The following is a 19,654-nucleotide window of genomic DNA, read 5'->3' as shown; positions in this document are numbered from 1 at the left end:
ATGGATGCATAGGTTCCAATGATCCCGGTTTCCTGCTCTCTGAAGCTACTTCAATCGGTGTTTTGGAGCTTTGGAGTCGTCTGCGCTCACCCAGCCCATCAGCTTCCCAGGAGTTCCATGTATAAGAGGAAAGGGACAATTATTTCTGAATAAATAATCCTTTAATACGTTACGTAAACAGGCCGTCGAAAAAGATTCTCAGAAACGCACACACACACATACATAAAGACATACACACTCTCGCCCGCCCGCCCGCCCGCGCACACACACACACACACACACACACACACACACACACACACACACACACACACACACACACACACACACACACACACACACACACACACACACACACACACACACACACACACACACACATAAAGACAAACTAACACTCGCTAGCACACACACACACGCATATACTCACACAAACACACACACACACACACATAAAGACATACACACGCTCGCTAGCACACACAATCACACATATGCGCACAGAAACAAACACACAAATACACATAAAGACATACACACGCCCCGCACACACACACACACACACACACACACACACACACACAAGCACACACACTTCAAAAAAGAGAGCATTCGAAATTGAACACCCTCCAATGGCTGTCCCGACATGACATGGCCTATAGAGATTGGGTGCTAAATGAATAAAACCTGGTCAAATATCAATCACTATGGAGACGTGGGAAAAAGCAACGTGCTGAACGACATGTGCCGCGCGGCTCAGAGCTCCAAGAGAGCAACAGGCTGGTGGATATGTGCCACCAGTTTATCTCTAAGAACACCACCAGGCGGGCGCTCTGTGGGACTCTACCTTTGGGAGTCACACTCCCCACATATCAGATGTCTGCAGCCGCCATGACCGCCCTTTCCCCGTCTGTGCTGGACAGAACGGGACGCTCCAACGTTTGTGTTTGTTTTTGAGAATATTAATTAAGTACAGCTCACTGGGTGAATACTTGATTGTCGATGGACCATGGGCTAAACAAGTCTCTAACCTTATGGCATATTCGACAGAATGATTTTGAGAGAAAAACCCAATGACAATTCAAAAAGGTTCAGGGAATCTAATGAAACATAACCCAAAATAAAGACATAGCTAACTCATCAAACTATCCCACTGAAATATGTAGTGCTGTATTTTATTGTGTTGAACAGCAAAAGCCTTAGAGGAGGTACATTTTGAAGAACAGCTTTCAAAACTTATTATGAGCCACTCTTCGCCTGCAAGGCGATCAAATAAATCCATCCAGCATTCAGTCGGCACTCAAATAAGTACTATTTCTCGCTCTCTATTACCCTCCCTCTACTTTTTCTCACGATGAGTTTGACAGTGGTGAGCTGAGCCCGAAGGCACCACTTGTGCCGGCAACGCTGCGTCACTGAATGTCCGCAACACAAAGAGAACAAAACCAAAGCCTCTTCACATCCCTATCGATTGATTAAACAGAGCGAAACAAAGAGTCCAGTACACAGTTATCCTTAACACGCTCCATAATCTGCAGCAGAGTTCTCAAAATAAGGTGCTAATCTGAGCATCAGACGAACACAGTTCTCCTGGCAGACACGGTCCTGCTGCCTGCTGCTGAATGAGCCGAAGGCCTCACAGGAGTTGCTGGGGGAGGAGGAGAAGGAGTAGGATGAGAGGCTGTTTTTAAATAACGTTTTTTTTTTAGTTCAGCAAAGAGAGAGACCGATTCTCTGTCGAAACAAACGGCAAACATTTGAACAAGACCATGGTTGAAAGGGAAACCCCCCTCATCTCTATTGCGGAGTTGCTTTCTAACGCGGCGTGGGCATTAACTATTTAGCTGGCATCCCAAATACAGCTAGACGACATACATTGGGAAGGATGGCCATTTTTCCTGCCAGGAACACAGACTGAATAGTACTTGAGACGGCACTTGCTTTTGTACCGCGAAAACCGTACAAAGAGAAGAGAAAAATAAAGACCAACTAAATACAGGCCAATACATATTAAGATTCAAGTGTCATTCAATTCATCAGTGAAACAGGCGTGGAATTAACTCTGGTTAAACATGTGTGAATAGTGTGTGTGTGTGAATAGTGTGTGTGTGTGTGTGTGTGTGTGTGTGTGTGTGTGTGTGTGTGTGTGTGTGTGTGTGTGTGTGTGTGTGTGTGTGTGTGTGTGTGTGTGTGTGTGTGTGTGTGTGTGTGTGTGTGTGTGTGTGGGTGTGTGTGTGTGTGTGCGGTGTGTGTGTCTGTCTGTCTGTGCGAGCGTTCTGAGCGTTTGTGAATTTGTGAAATGCAAAAGGATCCATGCATGTATTTATTTTCTTTTGTTTCCGCATTAGATATTTAAATCAATAAGCACAGCATCAAAACACTTCCAGGATTCCCCATGTCCCTGGAGGAAGATGCTTACATTTAACCTATTATTCCAGCTCTGCAACTCTCAAATGTATGGGCCATGGTGAATGGCCCATACATGTGTACGCAAACATGTGCACACATGTGCACGTGTTACATGTGCACACTTAAACACAGTCCCTTGCACAAGCACCACCACACACACACACACACACACACACACACACACACACACACACACACACACACACACACACACACACACACACACACACACACACACACACTGTATATTCACACAAAAACACACACATATGCATGCACACACAAACACAAACACCCCCACATAAACACACACACAAACATATAGACACACACACAGACCCTCTATGCAGCCAGAGACCGGCATAAATCAGACAGAGCAAACTGCATTCAAGGCAATCATCACACACAGAGGCAGTGAGCCGGAAGGGTCACTCGGAATGAGATGAAATTCTGGCAAACATTCAACATGGCTGTTATTGCTGATGCATGTTTCTGACCTGAACTCTCTCTTGCTGTGTCTGTATCTCTCTTTCTATCTGTCTCACAACACTGATCTTTCTCTCTCTGTCTGAATATCTCACTCTCTATATCTGTCTCACCACACTGATCTTTCTCTCTCTGTCTGTATATCTCACTCTCTATATCTGTCTCACCACACTGATCTTTCTCTCTCTGTCTGTATATCTCTCTCTATATATTTGTCTCACCACACTGATCTTTCTCTCTCTCTGTGTCTGTATATCTCTCTCCCTATCTGTCTCACCACATGGATCTTTCTCTCTCTCTGTATCTCCATCTCTTTCTTTCTCCGTTTCTCTCTCTCTTGCCACCCTCGCTTCACCCAAATTAAATGAACCACTCAGAGATACAGGCCCATTATGCACTACTATAGGTTTTATAGCTCAGGTTACATACTGTATATGATCTCCAAGACACACACGTAGAGTAGGCACACACACACACACACACACACACACACACACACACACACACACACACACACACACACACACACACACACACACACACACACACACACACACACACACACACACACACACTCCTGGAAGCAACATATGCACAAAGGCATAGTACTAGTGCACATGCTCACACATGTTCACATATTCAATACAGACAAAGGCACTTAAACACACACAGAAGAAACTATGACAGACCCATGCGAACAGAAGCACAGACGCACACACACATACACAAACACACACATGGACATACTGTAGTCTTGGGTTCCTCAAATAGATGTTGGGATCAAATATTTTCATGAAACACAATGACATAAAGACACGTACGGACACACGCATGCACATGCCTACACACTCATACCCCCCCCCCCCCGCCCACACACACACACACAAACACACTGGTAATGTTGCTGTGTGTTGAACCTCTGGCGATGTGTTGGTTTGCTCTAGGCGTGTTCTATGCTTACGTAACGTCTCACTGTGGCTGCTGCAGTTGTAGCAGCGCTGGCTACATCTCCCTATATTAAAATACTTCCTGGGACACCCAGGATGCACTCTGCACTAGGACACGACAACAAAGTAGCTTTGACATCTCTGCAAGGTCAAGGTATGAACAAATGAATGAATGAAATGTGCTAGCGTAATATAAGACTATATTTTCAGAAGCAATCCCTATTGTACTGAGTTCCGAGTGTGTGTGTGTGTGTGTGTGTGTGTGTGTGTGTGTGTGTGTGTGTGTGTGTGTGGTGGTTGGGAGGGGCGGGAGTGTTACGAACCAACAGAGTGTGTTGGGTAAACACAACCGTGGTCCCTGTTTTGACTGAAAAAAGGCACCGCACGACGCCACTGATTTGGGTTATTCTCCTCGCAGGACGCATCCATTAGCGAGCTAAGTTAGCATAATTGTATTATCTACAGCTGCCTTCATGGCAGACTGGATGTCAGTGGGTTTCTTTCTTTCTGGGCTGTCCTTGTAGGCTCGCTAAACCCCCCATGTGAGACTCAAATTCATTTTTGGCCGTAAAAAACCCTTTCAAACATTAGCGACGGCTCTATTATCACTCCGGTCCGGTTGCTGTTGGAGTGACGGCCGGCATCCAACAAGTTGGTTACAGTAGCAGTAGCGCGTCTCGAGCTAACACCCTGTTCATTGATCAGCAGTGGGGGGGAGGCGGGAAAGCTGTCCTAGCTAGCCGAGCGTGCCGCTGCCTTGATGTTGTTAGCATTAAACAGTAGTGTCACTTAGGCCCCGCAGCCTGGCCTGGTTCTTTGGAGGAGGTGGTGGAGGACACAGGGAGGAGAGAGAGAGAGAGAGAGAGAGAGAGAGAGAGAGAGAGAGAGAGAGAGAGAGAGAGAGAGAGAGAGAGAGAGAGAGAGAGAGAGAGAGAGAGAGAGAGAGAGAGAGAGAGAGAGAGAGAGAGAGAGAGAGAGAGAGAGAGAGAGAGAGAGAGAGAGAGAGAGAGAGACCGCTGTGATGGACATAGCACCAACCTCCGCCAGCCCTCGAACCCCCCCCTCCTCCTGACCAGACGACCTACATCAACAGGGTCGGGCAAGATGGATGGGTGTCAGCGGCCATCCAGAGAGAGAGAGAGAGAGAGAGAGAGAGAGAGAGAGAGGGGGGGGGGGATGTGAATTGGATTTTTTAGAGACAAAGAAGATGGATGGATGTAATCTAGATGAGGGTGGGGGAGGCGGGGCAGGTCTTCTTCTGGCTTGGGCTGAGCAATACCAATGGGAGGCTGCAGAGTAGACCGCCAGCCCCCCTGCTCCACTTACCAGACAACCAGGAAGAAGGACGGCGAGAATGGGGCGGGAACACGTTAGAGGGCAGCGAGGTGGAGGGAGGAGGAAAGATATAGGAGGAAGGAGGGAGGAGGAAGGAGGAGGGAGGACAGGAACATTACAAAGTAGAGCAATATTGTGGGAGCTCGGGGACTCCTTTGATAAAAACTTCACTATTGTTGTGTAGTAAGCTGTTTATCGGATGCTTTTTCTCCACAAACATTGGTGGCACGGGAGATATTAGGAGATTATGTTTAAATGTCTTGGTCAGTATTATGCAGGTGGTGAGAAAATATATAACTCTATAATGTGATTAAATAAAATGCCAAACAATTCCTCACAACAGCCACAAGGTTATTACAACCGTAGATTCACATTTGTATTCGCATCCATTCCCAGGTGTGTTTGTCAACTTTTTCTTAGCTGCCGTATGAACCCATTTTCATAAAGCCATTCCTCATACAAACCATTCAGTCCCAAAGTGTCTGCATTAGGAGCTCGCGAAAATCCAACAACAAGAACAACAATGCAATTCAATAATCTCACTCATGTAAGAACGTGTGAGGAATTAGCCCAAATATAGACACTGTACTGCATAAACCGAAGACAAAACGCTGGGACAAAAGAGGCACGACGAGGGATTGAGGTTAAGATCAAAACATAAGTGGACAAGAGGCTTTTTATTCTGCCAACAATAGGTCTCTAAATCATCTGCCAGAGTTTTCCCTTCCAGCTCCAGTCCTCAGAAAGGAGAGGCACTCCGTCCATGAATGTGGGCACCTGGACAGCAGTCCTTAAGGGCCGGCGGAGACATCTGCTGCACCAAGAGCTTGGGTCGCTCCGCAGGTGGTCCGCCAGCAATGACCTAATTATACTCCACGTCGGAAATGGACATAATCACTCGATTTGTTTCTTGTGAATAGTTGATTGAGAGATGGAGTGTTTCGAGCTGTAATGGGACAATGGTCTTGTTAAAGCCGCGCTCGCTCGCAGGATCAATTAGGACCAAGTATGTGGACTCAATGGTCCTCTGAGGACCGGGCGCAGACTTTCAAGGTGAAGAGCGGCTCAACTGCTCAAATATGCAGCGTATGTAATTTCAAAGACCTCTCTCCTTTTGAGTGTATTTCTTTTTTTTTTCGCTCCAGAGGGGTGAGTTGCGAGACTTGCAACTCAACAGTGTTGATGTGTCACCCTTCTGTCTTTCTCCCCATTTCATCAGCGAAAACATGCAAAGCTTATTCCTCCAGGAAAACATGTAAAGCTGTGGTATCATTACTGAACTGAATAACAATTCACTCAAATAGGGATTGGGTTTTTACCAGCTACCATAGATCACACAGTGAGGTTATTCTTATGCATGCAGCGGGAAGACGGTAAAAAGGTGGGTTCACATAAGGAACCAGGGATTCTTAAGCTTTTCCTGGGCCTACTCTTTAATGAAACAATGCAAGTGATCATAGACAGGAGTACAACGACTTCTTATTTCAAAGCCCTTCTGGTGGTTGCATCGTAGAAGGGGAAACCAACTTTATATGGAAATCACAGAACTCGGGGAGGATTAAAAAGTAAAATGGCCCCAAGTAAATCTCTGCAAAATGATCTGGATGAACAGGGTATAAAATATGATAGATGTGAAAAAAGTTGACCAAATGTGACTCTGAATGTTATGACAATGAAAGCAGGTGATATTGTCATGGTAATCCCTTGATAACCAGACATTCACTTTCCAGGTGGCCTTTGAACCATGCCATCCCACTGTATATTTTCAGCTTTTTTTATATTCAAACAGAAAAGTAAATTGCCTGCCTAAATTAAGAGTTTTCCTTCGGATGGGTGGATAATTAAAGCCATTCTTAAATGTTCCATTCCAACCCCCCTTGTAAAATTATGTCAAAACAAGTGTGTCAAGATGAAGTTTGCCGTGCCGGCCCCTGTGTTTATGACGTATGCATTCGGGCACATGATCACCTCATGTTCCCGCACATTCCGCACTCTTATGAGCAGGTATTATTTCTCCTCTCTTTAATTAGGGATTACCCTGGATCTCTCACGGCACAGCTGGGCCCGACCCTCAGGGCCGCATCAAAATGGCGGCCGCATGTTTCAGCCGTGCTCGCCCCATTAGTATTTCTATTCACTAAACCTCCGCAGAATCTGCACCACAAAAGGAAATCCTCACACAAACACGCGTGACACTGCAAGATGTTTGAAAGGGTGTTACGCTTCAAATAACTGTTGTCATAAACCTTGAGGTTCTGTTTAGATATGCTGTAGTGCAGAGGCAACCCGTGCTGAATTCTGGAAATGCTTCCAATTTTGGGAAAACATATTTGTATACTTTGACTAGATAAATCTTGTATGAATACAAATCGAATGCCAAAAAAATTGCTTTTCGTGTAACAACCTTCAGAGACATGGAGAATGGAGTACGTGCTTTTTAAACTCACACCTGCTCCCTCTCCTTCTCTCTTGGCCTTTGGTTGACGTCCCTATTTGAACACTTTGCCAACAGAATGCTGAAACAGTCCACCACATCAACATCCAAGCGGGCAAACAACCCTGCTGATCTGACAAAGTGGATCAAGTCGTAGTTAAGTGGCACGGGCTTATGGGGCAGGGAAGACAGCCAACTGCCCATTAGGTCAGAGATTTACATCGTCAGGATGTAATCCGCATCATTTTAAACTTGTGATACATCAGAATGTGTCTCTCTGCTGGGTCGCACTCTGCAGACGGCACTATGGGCGATTAAAACGACTCAAGGAGGACGAGACAGGCGGGATGAGTCTGCATACTGACGTTCAGAGTTACATTAGCAGTAGGCCCCTGGGAGAGTGGCACCAAACCCACAGGGAACACATAGTTGGAGTGGATGTCAATAGAGGTCAGTGGCTGAGCACTCAGTTATCTAAAGGGATGGCTCTTTTGAAAGCAAGCTTTAGTCGTTTGAAAATGACATTTCTTCTTGGTATATATTGTTAGTGTTCAATGAGTGAGGGGGGATATATATAAAACAATAAGCATGTATTGAAAATACATTATCCTACTCTATGTTAAAGTGAGTGTCTTTCCTAGGTCAAACGATAGGTCAGCGCTTCCATAAAGACCCAGGGGGATGTTATCGATATGTCAAAATGTTGGCAGCGCAGCGCACAAATTGAGTAAACCGAGTTCATAATCACAAACAAAGACACCTCATACTCTTAACAGCGTGTCAATACAAACAGGCAGAAGCAGAGGCTGTAAGAGGCGACAAACCGCCACTATTATGCCAGAAAATGAATTCAGCAGTTCTTTTCCTCGTCAAGTGTCAGTCGAAGACAAACCGACGGCCTGGTTTGTAAAAACATGAGGGAAGAAAAGTGGGCCTGTTATGAGTTAATCCCCTCCAATGGAACAAAAGCTCAAACGCAGCCCACTTAAAGACGACACTGGGATTGAGTATCCTCCGACACAACCGCCACCGCGAGCCGTCACCTCAAATCCCCTCAGTCAAAATGCAAAGTGAGCGTTGAACCCGCCCAGCGTGCGCCGCCATGCTAGGTCTTCCGGGGGGCTCTCTTTAATGTAAACCGCCGAGAGGCAGCCAGAGGGACGGAGGACTAGCGTTAGCCCACCGTGTCACCGCCAGGGGCTTATGGGTACCGGGAAATGGGTGAATCCGTGAGAATACAGCTTAGTCATCATCAGCGCTGAATGCTAGCATCATATGACTGTGAGATCCTGCTCGCCCACACAGGCTGAATCTGGTGAGCCGCGAGCTACCGCACTCTTCCTCCGCCGCGACACCCCCCTCCCTCCCTCCCCCCCTCCCCTAATACCACTGTCACTCTCTCTGTTGATGACCTTCTCTGCCTCGGTTCCTCCCCTCCCACCTGCCCTCTCCTCCTCTGCTCCCTCACTCTCTCCTGCTTGTGTTGATCAAAGCCTTCCACCCTGCCTTCTCTACTTCCCGGTCTCTCTGCCTCTCCCCCTGCTCTCTCTCTCTCCCCCCCCCCCCCTTTAACCAGACTCTCTTCATCCACCACAACCCCCTATTTCTCCCCCTCTACCCCCCCACTTCCCTTTTCATCCTGTGCGACCCCAACCAACAGAGCTCAAAAGACCCAGAGGCCCAACCACTTTGTCATTATTACATGAGCTATATCTATCTCCCACAGCCATCTCAAGCCAATGAGCAGCTTACAGCCCAGGGGAAACAGATGGGGAAGGGGAGGGGAGGATTCTGGGAAAGTACAGGCACAGTGGTGTCCCCCCATGGTGCTATGTAAATAGGGTGACTTGGTGGTATGAATAGACACTCGGATGGAATGGCACATTGAGGCTCGAAGTGGATCCTTATCCCCGGGATGCAATTGAGTTTGGGCCAAAGCAAACCCTGAGCTTGATATGAAAACCCCATGAATTCTTAATCAGAATGTGAATATCGTGATATACACAATCGAACTGACCAGATCAGGACAGCTACATTCAAGTGAACCAAAGGCTAGCGTATTTTTTAATGCGAATGAGAGGTAAGTATTGTATATATTTAGAAACTTACAAACCCACTTCCCCCTAGAAATGATTCACTAGACCTCACATAAGACACTTGCTTTAAATGGACATCTGAAAAAAGATGATTCCACATAATCCAAATGCCTTTCATTACTACAGGAAGATCAATGATGAGAGGGCTGGCTAACCTTAGTGGCCAGATGTACAATATAATACTACGCCAAAAGACCAGTATATTAGCTCATTTTTTCTGGCGAGAGCAGACAGACATGGGGCGGTCGGCGTTGTAACAGCGTTGGGTTCCCCGCATTGCTAACGACCTGCTGTGGCGCTGCACTTCCTCCTGGAGCCAAGCACTCTGTGCTAATTGCTCAGCGTGTGTGTAAGAGGGCACACGTTGGTGTCCTGTTAGCGACCGGTCTCCCCCTAATGGTGTCTTTTGCGGACGCTGACCCTAACCTACCCTAACTTCTTTTTTCGTCTTGCGTTTTTCAGATTAAGTGGATCAAATTTGCTTTCACTCAAAATAAGGCCGGCGATCTACCCTCCCCTCCTTCCCGCGTGCCAAAGTTCCCCGGTGCTAAACTTTGCCCGTGTCCTCAGCGCCCCTTCTCGGTATCTCACTCTATCTTCTGGAAGTGTCCATATTGGTCAGAGTACACAGGCTTCAATTGGCCTGTCAACTCGATTTGTTTCTGTGGGTGCGTTCCAACAAAAGCCCAAGACACACAGCCAGCGGCCCGGCGCTCTGGAACACAATACTTAGCCGGACAGCAGCGGTGACACAATGAGGAAGAGACGCGACGTAGAGGAGGGGAGCCAGGGAGAGAGGAGAGCACTGACTCCTCGCTCCTCAGTAGCAGGGTTACACAGAGATGATGACATAGCCAGCAAGCAGCACCTCCTGTCTGTCTGTCTGTCTGTCTGTCTGTCTGTCTGCCTGTCTGTCTGTCTGTCTGTCTGCCTGTCTGTCTGCATGTACGTCCGTTTGTCTGTATGTATGCCTGTTTGACTGTCTGCTTACATGTTTTTCTGGTCTTTCTGTCTGTAAGCCTGCCTGCCTGAGTGCCTGTGTCGTTTTGTGTGTCGGTATGTGTGTGTCTGTCTGGCTGTCTTTCTGTCTGTTTGTCTGTCTGCCCATATAAGGCAACGCTGTATAAACCGGAGCAAACCTGTGACTTGCAGATTCGGACTCATAATTCCCAGAATGCATTCTGTCTTATCAATGAGGGTGTTCCTATCCGACACAGAATGTGATTGCACCGCCTTGTGGGCCGAATCCACAGTATGTGTGTGTGTGGGTGGGTTGTGTGTGTCTGTTTGTTGTGTGTGCCAATGTGTACGTGTTGTACTGTCGGGATGCAAGACAAAGGCTCACCCTGGCAAATGTAGATGTCTGTGTTCGTCTTGTACGCAGCCTTCTGCTAACAGTCAATGTTGAGTTGTGTAATGCACATTGCAGGTTTGTTACGATTGCGCTGCAAACTCTCTGTGTTGCGGGATCAATAAAGATATACCAGAGAAATGTAAATGAACTGTCTGTGGGGATATGGGAAAATATTTAAAATCCAGCCAAGAAGCAAGTGATGTCAGATGGATTAGCACTGAAAAACCCAAATGAATAAAGCAGTGTTGTGGTGATGGGAGTGAGAGGGGAAGAGAGACACTGAGATAATGAGGGACTATGATTGACGCTGCAGGCTATGGATGATCTAGTCGAGCTCCGCCGGTGACCGGCTCCGACAACAACATAGAACATTCATATACTTTCTTATCTTCTGTGGCCCTGCCTAGCGCAATTGGTTGAGCACGGCATAAGCTCTTTTAAGACATGCGGGATATGAAATGTATGCATTTGGTGGATATCTCCATCCACCAAATTAATTGTGTAGTAATTGGCATACATCATCACAAAGAATTACACTGGTATATCCATTCCTTCTTCTTGAAATATCGATGTCAAAATGTAAGTAATGTGTATATATTTTATAATATACAAACAATTCAAACTACAGAATAGATTCATGTTTATCGCATAAATTAATTGAAGACGTTATTTTTGTCTATCTTTTATAGATCGATTGCCTTGTTCCCACAAACAACAGTCGATTTTGGGTAACTCCACGCACACACACACACACACACACACACACACACACACACACACACACACACACACACACACACACACACACACACACACACACACACACACACACACACACACACACACACACACACACACACACACACACAGACAGACAGACAGACAGACAGACAGACAGACAGACAGACAGACAGACAGACAGACAGACAGACAGACACAAACAGAAGGAGGTCACTTCACATACATCCACTCTTCTCTTCCATGAAAACCATCTCCATCGACCCGGCCTCCCATCACAGACTCAGAGTCAGCTCACCAGTTGGTCTGAAACCCTATATGGCCTGAGGGCCAGCAGCACTAGTCCCACTGCCTGGAGCGAGAAGCTCCATGCTAATGCAATGCTCACAGCCCGATAGCACCCAACACTGGACCACCTTTGTCTTTTGGTGAGGAGTCATTTGGACTTCAGGTTTACTGGTACTGTGGCATTTGATTTGTTTAAGCAGAACTACCTGTGTGTCATTGTTTGTGCTTTTATGGGTGCTTGCTTCAATAAGTGTATAGAAATATCAGTGTATAGGTATGCAATATACACAAATGGAAAATCCTGTGTAAAGAGCAAAGTGAAAAGTGATTGATACAGGAGGGGTGGTTAAAAAGGACGTGACACGAGGACCTTAGCCGGCCTGCGCCAATCGGCAGGAGTGCCTGTTCTCCGCGCAGGCTTTATGAGGGTGACTTCTCTGTGACATGTTGACGTCACGTTGAGCTCTTAATGCCTGTTAGATGACCAGACCTAACCTAATTTCAGCCAAATCACCGTCATTTGTGGTGATTGTGATTATTTTAGTCACACTAGGCGCCCAGTGTAGGGTCCTAGCGGTGGAGGGCGAGACCCCGATTGTTCACTTTACAATTAATGAGAAGTCGATTTATTTTTACAACAGAATTGTAATATTTTAGCATTTACTATCTTCATTAGCTTGTGATATTATTTACAATGCATTGTATTTGTAGCTGTACTGCACACACCAAATTGGAGAAATTCCTGCACATACTTGTCAGGCAAAGGGTCAAGCAATTTAAATCCAAGCAAAAGTTGCCTTTTATTCTCTCTGACTCACCTTCAGGCTACCTCTGCCTCCTCCCGGGTCTAATTGCAATCTGCTAATAAGCACTACACCTCATCACAGCCCCCTGCCTCACAATACCAATCACAGCTCCTACACCGAGAACCTACACTCTTGCAAATAGGCGGATGGTATTAATCTCTCTCTCTCTCTCTCTCTCTCTCTCTCTCTCTCTCTCTCTCTCTCTCTCTCTCTCTCTCTCTCTCTCTCTCTCTCTCTCTCTCTCTCTCTCTCTCTCTCTCTCTCTCTCTCTCTCTCTCTCTCTCTCTCTCTCTCTCTCTCAGAACAAAGCCCTTAACTTCCGCAGGCCCTGTCTCATCGCCGTGGAGAAGAAAGGCCTTTAGAAGCGCGCCCCTCGCTGCACCGTGCCGCAGAGGTGAGCTCCAGAGGTGAGATACAGACTGCTGCTATTTCAGGAAACTCACCAAAGAGCGATGTCTTTGTAAAGGCCTCGGCTCGAAGCAGGGAACACTCCGGAAGCCGTTCCGAGGAAGTGGGGGGGGGGGGTTGATGGGTCAGATTCCACCGCTATTTATTACTATTTCGTTTTTTTTTCGACGGAAATAATTACAGACAAATCTGTTCGAGACAGACATGAAACAATTTTCCGCTTTTCTGCACAAGTCGCACTCCCAATACAGCATGACGCGTCATTATTCTATACCATGCATAACACTGTCACTGTTACAAGCATAGAAATTTACATATTAATGAGCCTGGAAATATCATGCAAAAGTCTTCCTGGCCTCGGAGCCACAACATCCATATGCATTAAGATTATTCTGCCTTCACATTTCACTATTAATAGCACTTCGGCCCACAAGAATGGCAGAGTAAGGCATTAAGGACACTCAAGGTCCAGATGCCCTTCCTGGTTTAACATGGGCATTCCATTTTTGGTTAAATAATCAGGCAACGAAGATAATGAAAGGATGGGAGCGTCTATTAGCAATGCACTGAATGGAGGAGAGAGTCAAACTCTAAGTCAGAGCATTGAGTAGATTGGTCACAGTAACTATTTGCTGACATTTACATGACACAAACCTTTGGCTTGCTAGTCGTGTAAAAGATTCCAGTCAGGGCTCTACAGAAGTGGGTTCATGCAGGTGTAACACGGTCTACTGCAGTCAAGATCATCAATACCTCACTCTGGTAAAATCGCACAAAAACAGCCCTTGACAGCAAGGGTAACAGCACAACACTTTAATCCATGTACCAATCACGTTACTGAGACATTGTTTTTTTGTCAGCCTGAGTAGCTCGGATCACATCGTGCATTTATTTTGGTCGTTGCATCCACCTCCGTGGTTCCTCTACCTCAGCCCTGGCGTCTTCCAGGCTGGTGCCCGCTCCTGCACCACCGCTGCCACGCAAGCTTCAGTGCACTGTTTGAAAGCCAGCCTCCTCTTGCTGCAGCTACATAAAGCTTTGGAAGTTCAATAGCGGATCCTTTGATGGCACTGAGTTGCAGGGCTTCTATTCTTTTTGCTTTTTTGTGTATGTGTGCGTCTTTTGGTGAGTGTGTTTAGGAATTTAGTGTGTGTTTGCTTTTATGGCATGTGTTTAGCTTGTTGTGTGTATGTGCGTGTTTAGTGTGTGTGTGTGTGTGTGTGTGTGTGTGTGTGTGTGTGTGTGTGTGTGTGTGTGTGTGTGTGTGTGTGTGTGTGTGTGTGTGTGTGTGTGTGTGTGTGCGTGCGCGTGTGTGTGTGTGTGTGTGTGTGTCTTCTGCATGTGTTTAGTATTGTGTGTATGTGCATGTTCAGTGTATGCGTGCTTGTGTGTCTCTGAGTCACAGCTAGCAGGTTAGTGCTGTAGTGTGGAGCAGAGAGAGACAGAACGCTGCCCTTTATCTGAAGGGTCCACTTCATATCTGTGTGTTGGCAAGCAGTCAACCTTATGAAGAGGCCGTGAGCTATTCCCTTTTGACCTCCATATGGACAGAGAGAAGACGAAGGCGCGACCACTCGGAGGAAGATCGATAAGGTATCTGAGGTATTCCAACAAGCTCTTCATCTCATTATTTAATGTCCTCATAATCCACCTCTAACACACCAACACACACAAACACTGAAGCACATCCAGACACACATCTGCGTACACACACGCACACACACACACGCACAATTGAACCATATACATTCGCAAGCGTGAGAGACACACAGCACAGGAACCTCACATGAACTCATGTAGCCACACACACACACACACACACACACACACACACACACACACACACACACACACACACACACACACACACACACACACACACACACACACACACACACACACACACACACACACACACAGGAACCTCAAACCTTGTTACACGTGAATCTAACTGCATTTCCATTGATCTTGTTACATTGTGCCAGGTCCAGACACAGCTTAAGGAGGATACAGTGTGTCTGTTGCCCAATTTAAAACCACTTAAAAAATAATTCCTGCGATGCGTCTTCATTTTAGCTCCTCGCGAGGTCAGAGATGCCCTATTTCCCCCCCTGATTCCGGTAGGTAGGTCACCTTAATTCGCTCTCTATCCCCCTGTTTGTTTAGATTGGCCAGGTGAATAATCTGGGTTTCAACCACGAAGAAAAAGAGAAGAAGAACGAGGACGACCATCTGAGCCGGCGCCAAACTCATCTGCTCTCCAAGCGACTTGTAAGTCCCGATCAAAATGAGCAGCTTATATCTGTCTGAGGTTCACTTTATTAATCTTGTCAAATGGCTCCGCCGCCACGCAAAGACACCCGCCAACGGACACGGGATGGTGGGTATGGGACCAGATGGTCCTGCAGATTGAGGAGGGGGAGGGGAGGATGGCTCCGCTCTCACTGAGCAAGTAGTGAACCAGAGAGAGGAGAGTGAGGGGCCGCACTGCTAGAGACCCATCACCAAAGGGCCGCCATGACACCCAGAAATGAAGAGGAGAGGTTTAAAAAGACAACCACACAAGTAAATCAAGAGGATCTGACCAAGAGGAGGGAGGGAGGGAGGGGGAGAGAGGGAGAGGGAGAGGGAGAGGGAGAGGGAGAGGGAGAGAGAGAAGGGGGGGGGAGAGAGTGAGATGGAGGGAGTGACATGAGGTAGGCGGCAAGTGACAGGATATGGTCCTGCTGTCACTGTTGCCCTAATGTTGAGTTGAACTGCCTTCCAATACAATTCCCTCAAAAGGCTCCCAGTCAGAGCAATGCATAATGTATAGGGATGAGCCAGCCAGATGAGGGCCATTTTCTGGAGATATCTGCCAAAGGCATACGCCGTCATTTCTAAAAGAAGACACAGCATGTCAAGGACAGTTCATTGACCCCGTTTGACCCTGGGGAGAATCATGATACTCGTCTAAACTAAGTATACGCTTTAGATAATGTATAATTATAATGACGTTGTGAAGAGGTACAATGAACATTTGCCTTTTTCTGTAATACATGTGGAGATGCACTTTGGTACTCCTCTACAATGTTTGGAGTTAAATCGTACGTGTGAAATCAGGTCATCTGTCTGCGCCACATTAATTAGGTCATGTTTTGTAGACCTTGGGAAATAATTTCCCCTGGTAAAAATAGAATCCAGATAATGATAGGGATAATTATAGAGCCATTTACATTGATATTTGCCTCATCTTATGAAGAAATGTTTAACACAACTGGACATTTGCAGTAATGAGAATGAAAGGATGAGGGAGATAAATGTATTCTGTCTCTTGCTTTGCAGCTAAAGATAATGGGCAGAAAATAGATTCCATTTCGGTCCCAGACCATAAAAAAGCTGGGATGAACGTTTTGTGAGAGGCAGGTGGCCGGTGCATTCTGACGCCAGTCCACAAAACCCTATCATGGTGCACTTCAGCAGTCAGACGGAATATTCATCTCAGCAGTGACGCTGTTATTATCAGCACTGAGTAATACGACTGGATGACTTCTAACACTCGACTTATGTTACACGGGAGGGCACAGACAAAAGAGTCATTCCTGAATGTGATCTCCTTCACATATTCTAGTCGTCACACACGCACGCATGGACACATGCCCAAGCCCACACACACAAACCCCCACACACACGCACAGGCACACGACTGCACACATATAAAAACATACAGGTAGACACATCTTTGTTGAAATATGCACTGCGTGCATACGTTGCTATGTACTTGAATTTGGAGCTAGCTCTCTGGTTATATAATAAAGGTCTTGCCTTTTACAGCTTGTCACGAGTCAGGACCAGTTTCCATGATTGGGCAGTTTACTTGACACTTATACCCAAAGTGACTTGACAGTGATTTGGACATTAATGAGCAGGTAAGGGATCAGACCCAGTCACAAACCAGCCATATAGAACACCCTGCACCTGGCAGCAGGTCTGAGAGATATGTAATGATAATAATCCTAATCCCAATGTATTATATACAAATAATATATAACACAGTTATAAAATAATACATACTAAGGGATTATGAATAAGATATACATTATACATTTTTCCTTTAAAAGCATCAGCACACAGCACTTTTTGAAGCAAGCCAGACCTGGATATTTGTGGTATCACTGAGGTTACGCATGTATACATAGTGGTGGAGTGCCTATCACTAGGCTGGTCTGAGAGAGGCAGAGAGACATAGAGACATAGAGACATGGAGACATGGAGACATGGAGACATGGAGACATGGAGACAGACAGAGAGAGACAGACAGAGACAGAGAGACAGAGAGAGAGAGAGAGAGAGAGAGAGAGAGAGAGAGAGAGAGAGAGAGAGAGAGAGAGAGAGAGAGAGAGAGAGAGAGAGAGAGAGAGAGAGAGAGAGAGAGAGAGAGAGAGAGAGAGAGAGAGAGATGATGGGATAGGGGAGTACTGGGGCAGAAATGAAAAGGCAGGGGGGCTTTAGCAGCCTTAAGAGGGATTTGTATCCAATAAGCCATGCAAGGGATTAAGCCATGCTAATGCAATGCCTACACAAACTGGACACACTGAAAAACCAGTGAGAGAGAGAGAGAAATGGATAGAGAGAGGCAGGAAAATATGGACAGAAAGAGCAGAGAGGGTCTGATGTTATCTACAGCAACAATTAGCATTACTTTACATGTCATTACATATTTTAAATGGGGCATTTGGTGGACGGAGAGATAATTATTGAATTATAATGTACATTAGATAAATTGATCCAATTCATGTTCGCAGACATCAATATTGCTGACCAGCTCGACAAGGTCGAATGGACACACGGTTGCCACGCTGTAGAAACAACTTGCACTACTACTTGAATGTAGACAGGGCTTACAACTTCATTAACGCCAATAACACTGTACACAGTTTACTGCAATTTGAACAAGTTCATGTGGATTTCGCTCTAATGGAAGAGAGGGAGAGTGAGTGAGAAAGTGAGAGTGAGAGTGAGAGTGAGAGTGAGTGAGAGAGAGAGAGAGAGGCCTAGCCCCTGGCTGGCTACAGCTGTGTTACACCACATCAGCATCTCCACAACGTAAACCTTAAAAGTCATCAGTTTTAGATTAAAACACGGGACAAATCTCCCAGCAGGCCCTCCATGGCGGTGGTTAAATTGTGGCGGTGTGTGACGCGAAAACTTTGCACAAAAAATCTGCACTCACCCGCAAAGCCCCCCATTGAAAGTGTTAAATAAGTGGCATCATTCAGTAGCCAAGTAGAGGGAGATTTATGTCATCCGGCCCGAGGTGAAACTCAAGGGCTTCTTCAGAGACTCAATCAACACAACAAGGAGAGCCCAGACACTCATGTGTGAGCAATACCCCATCACACTCATAGTGTTTAGTTACTTCACATGTTCATGATCAGAAAATTCATCCGAATGTATTTTTGTGATTGATTTGTAACAGCCATTTGTGTTATGGTTTACCAATGCACACTGAGATTATTCCACGAGACAAATCCTTATTTCCTCTGCAATAAACAACTCATTTGGATTGTCAGTGTGGTGGTGATGATGCATTAGCCACAAGCCTCCCTCAGATATACGGCACATCATGAAATGAAAAGAGAACGATTCCCTCCGCGATTCATAAGCAGGATAAATGCCGGTGGTTGGATCCCTAGGGGCCGACCGCAGCTCACCACCGCAGCAGTGGGCTGAAGGGACTAACAGTAGATAACGTAATGTGGCTACATTCATGGTTCCTTCGCCTCCCTGCCATATCCAGATGAAAATGTTGTTCTCATAGACAGAGCCACAGGGAAATAATCCTCACTCTAATCTTTTAACAAATGGACCAGGGGTCAAACCCTCTATTGTGGGATGGACCGAAGGTCAGGCCTCTCATTCTCTCACCGCCAGACGGGATCTCATAAGGTTGATAGGGTTTTTATTTGTGTTTTATTCAGAACATATCACCCAGATCACATCCATCCTCCATTGAGCCCCTTTCTGGTACAAATTGATTGAAAGACCTAAAGGTCATTTAATTCCAATCACACACACACACACACACGCACCAATGCTCCATGATAACAAATGAACGGCATGACCCCAAACAGAGCATGGCATGTGAAGCTAGGCTTCATATTAACATGCGCTAGTGGCCGGTTCTCAGGCTGTGTTGAATGATGCGCTGTCCAATGCGTTTCAGCTACCAGAGCACGCGATTGGAAGAGGATGCGATTAAAATCAAAGCCGGAAAATGCATAATACATCATATAATATGTATATTTTCTGATCTGCCAGTGTCAGCACACTGAACCATAATAGCTTTCATATAAGGGCAGAAATTAATATGT

The 19,654-nt window shown here is 46.1% G+C and overlaps 1 protein-coding gene across 1 annotated transcript in view; it reads right to left on the bottom strand.

The window, feature by feature from the left end:
• The window catches only part of dlgap4b (discs, large (Drosophila) homolog-associated protein 4b), a 104,349-nt gene that overhangs the window by 52,072 nt on the left and 32,623 nt on the right, over positions 1-19,654 (bottom strand). The gene's annotated exons all lie outside the window — the stretch shown is intronic.

This window comes from Gadus morhua, chromosome 13 (assembly GCF_902167405.1).
Source record: "Gadus morhua chromosome 13, gadMor3.0, whole genome shotgun sequence".
Classification (NCBI taxonomy): Eukaryota; Metazoa; Chordata; class Actinopteri; order Gadiformes; family Gadidae; genus Gadus; species Gadus morhua.
Note: the sequence above shows the minus strand (reverse complement) of the source record. Positions and strands in the feature narration are given on the sequence as shown.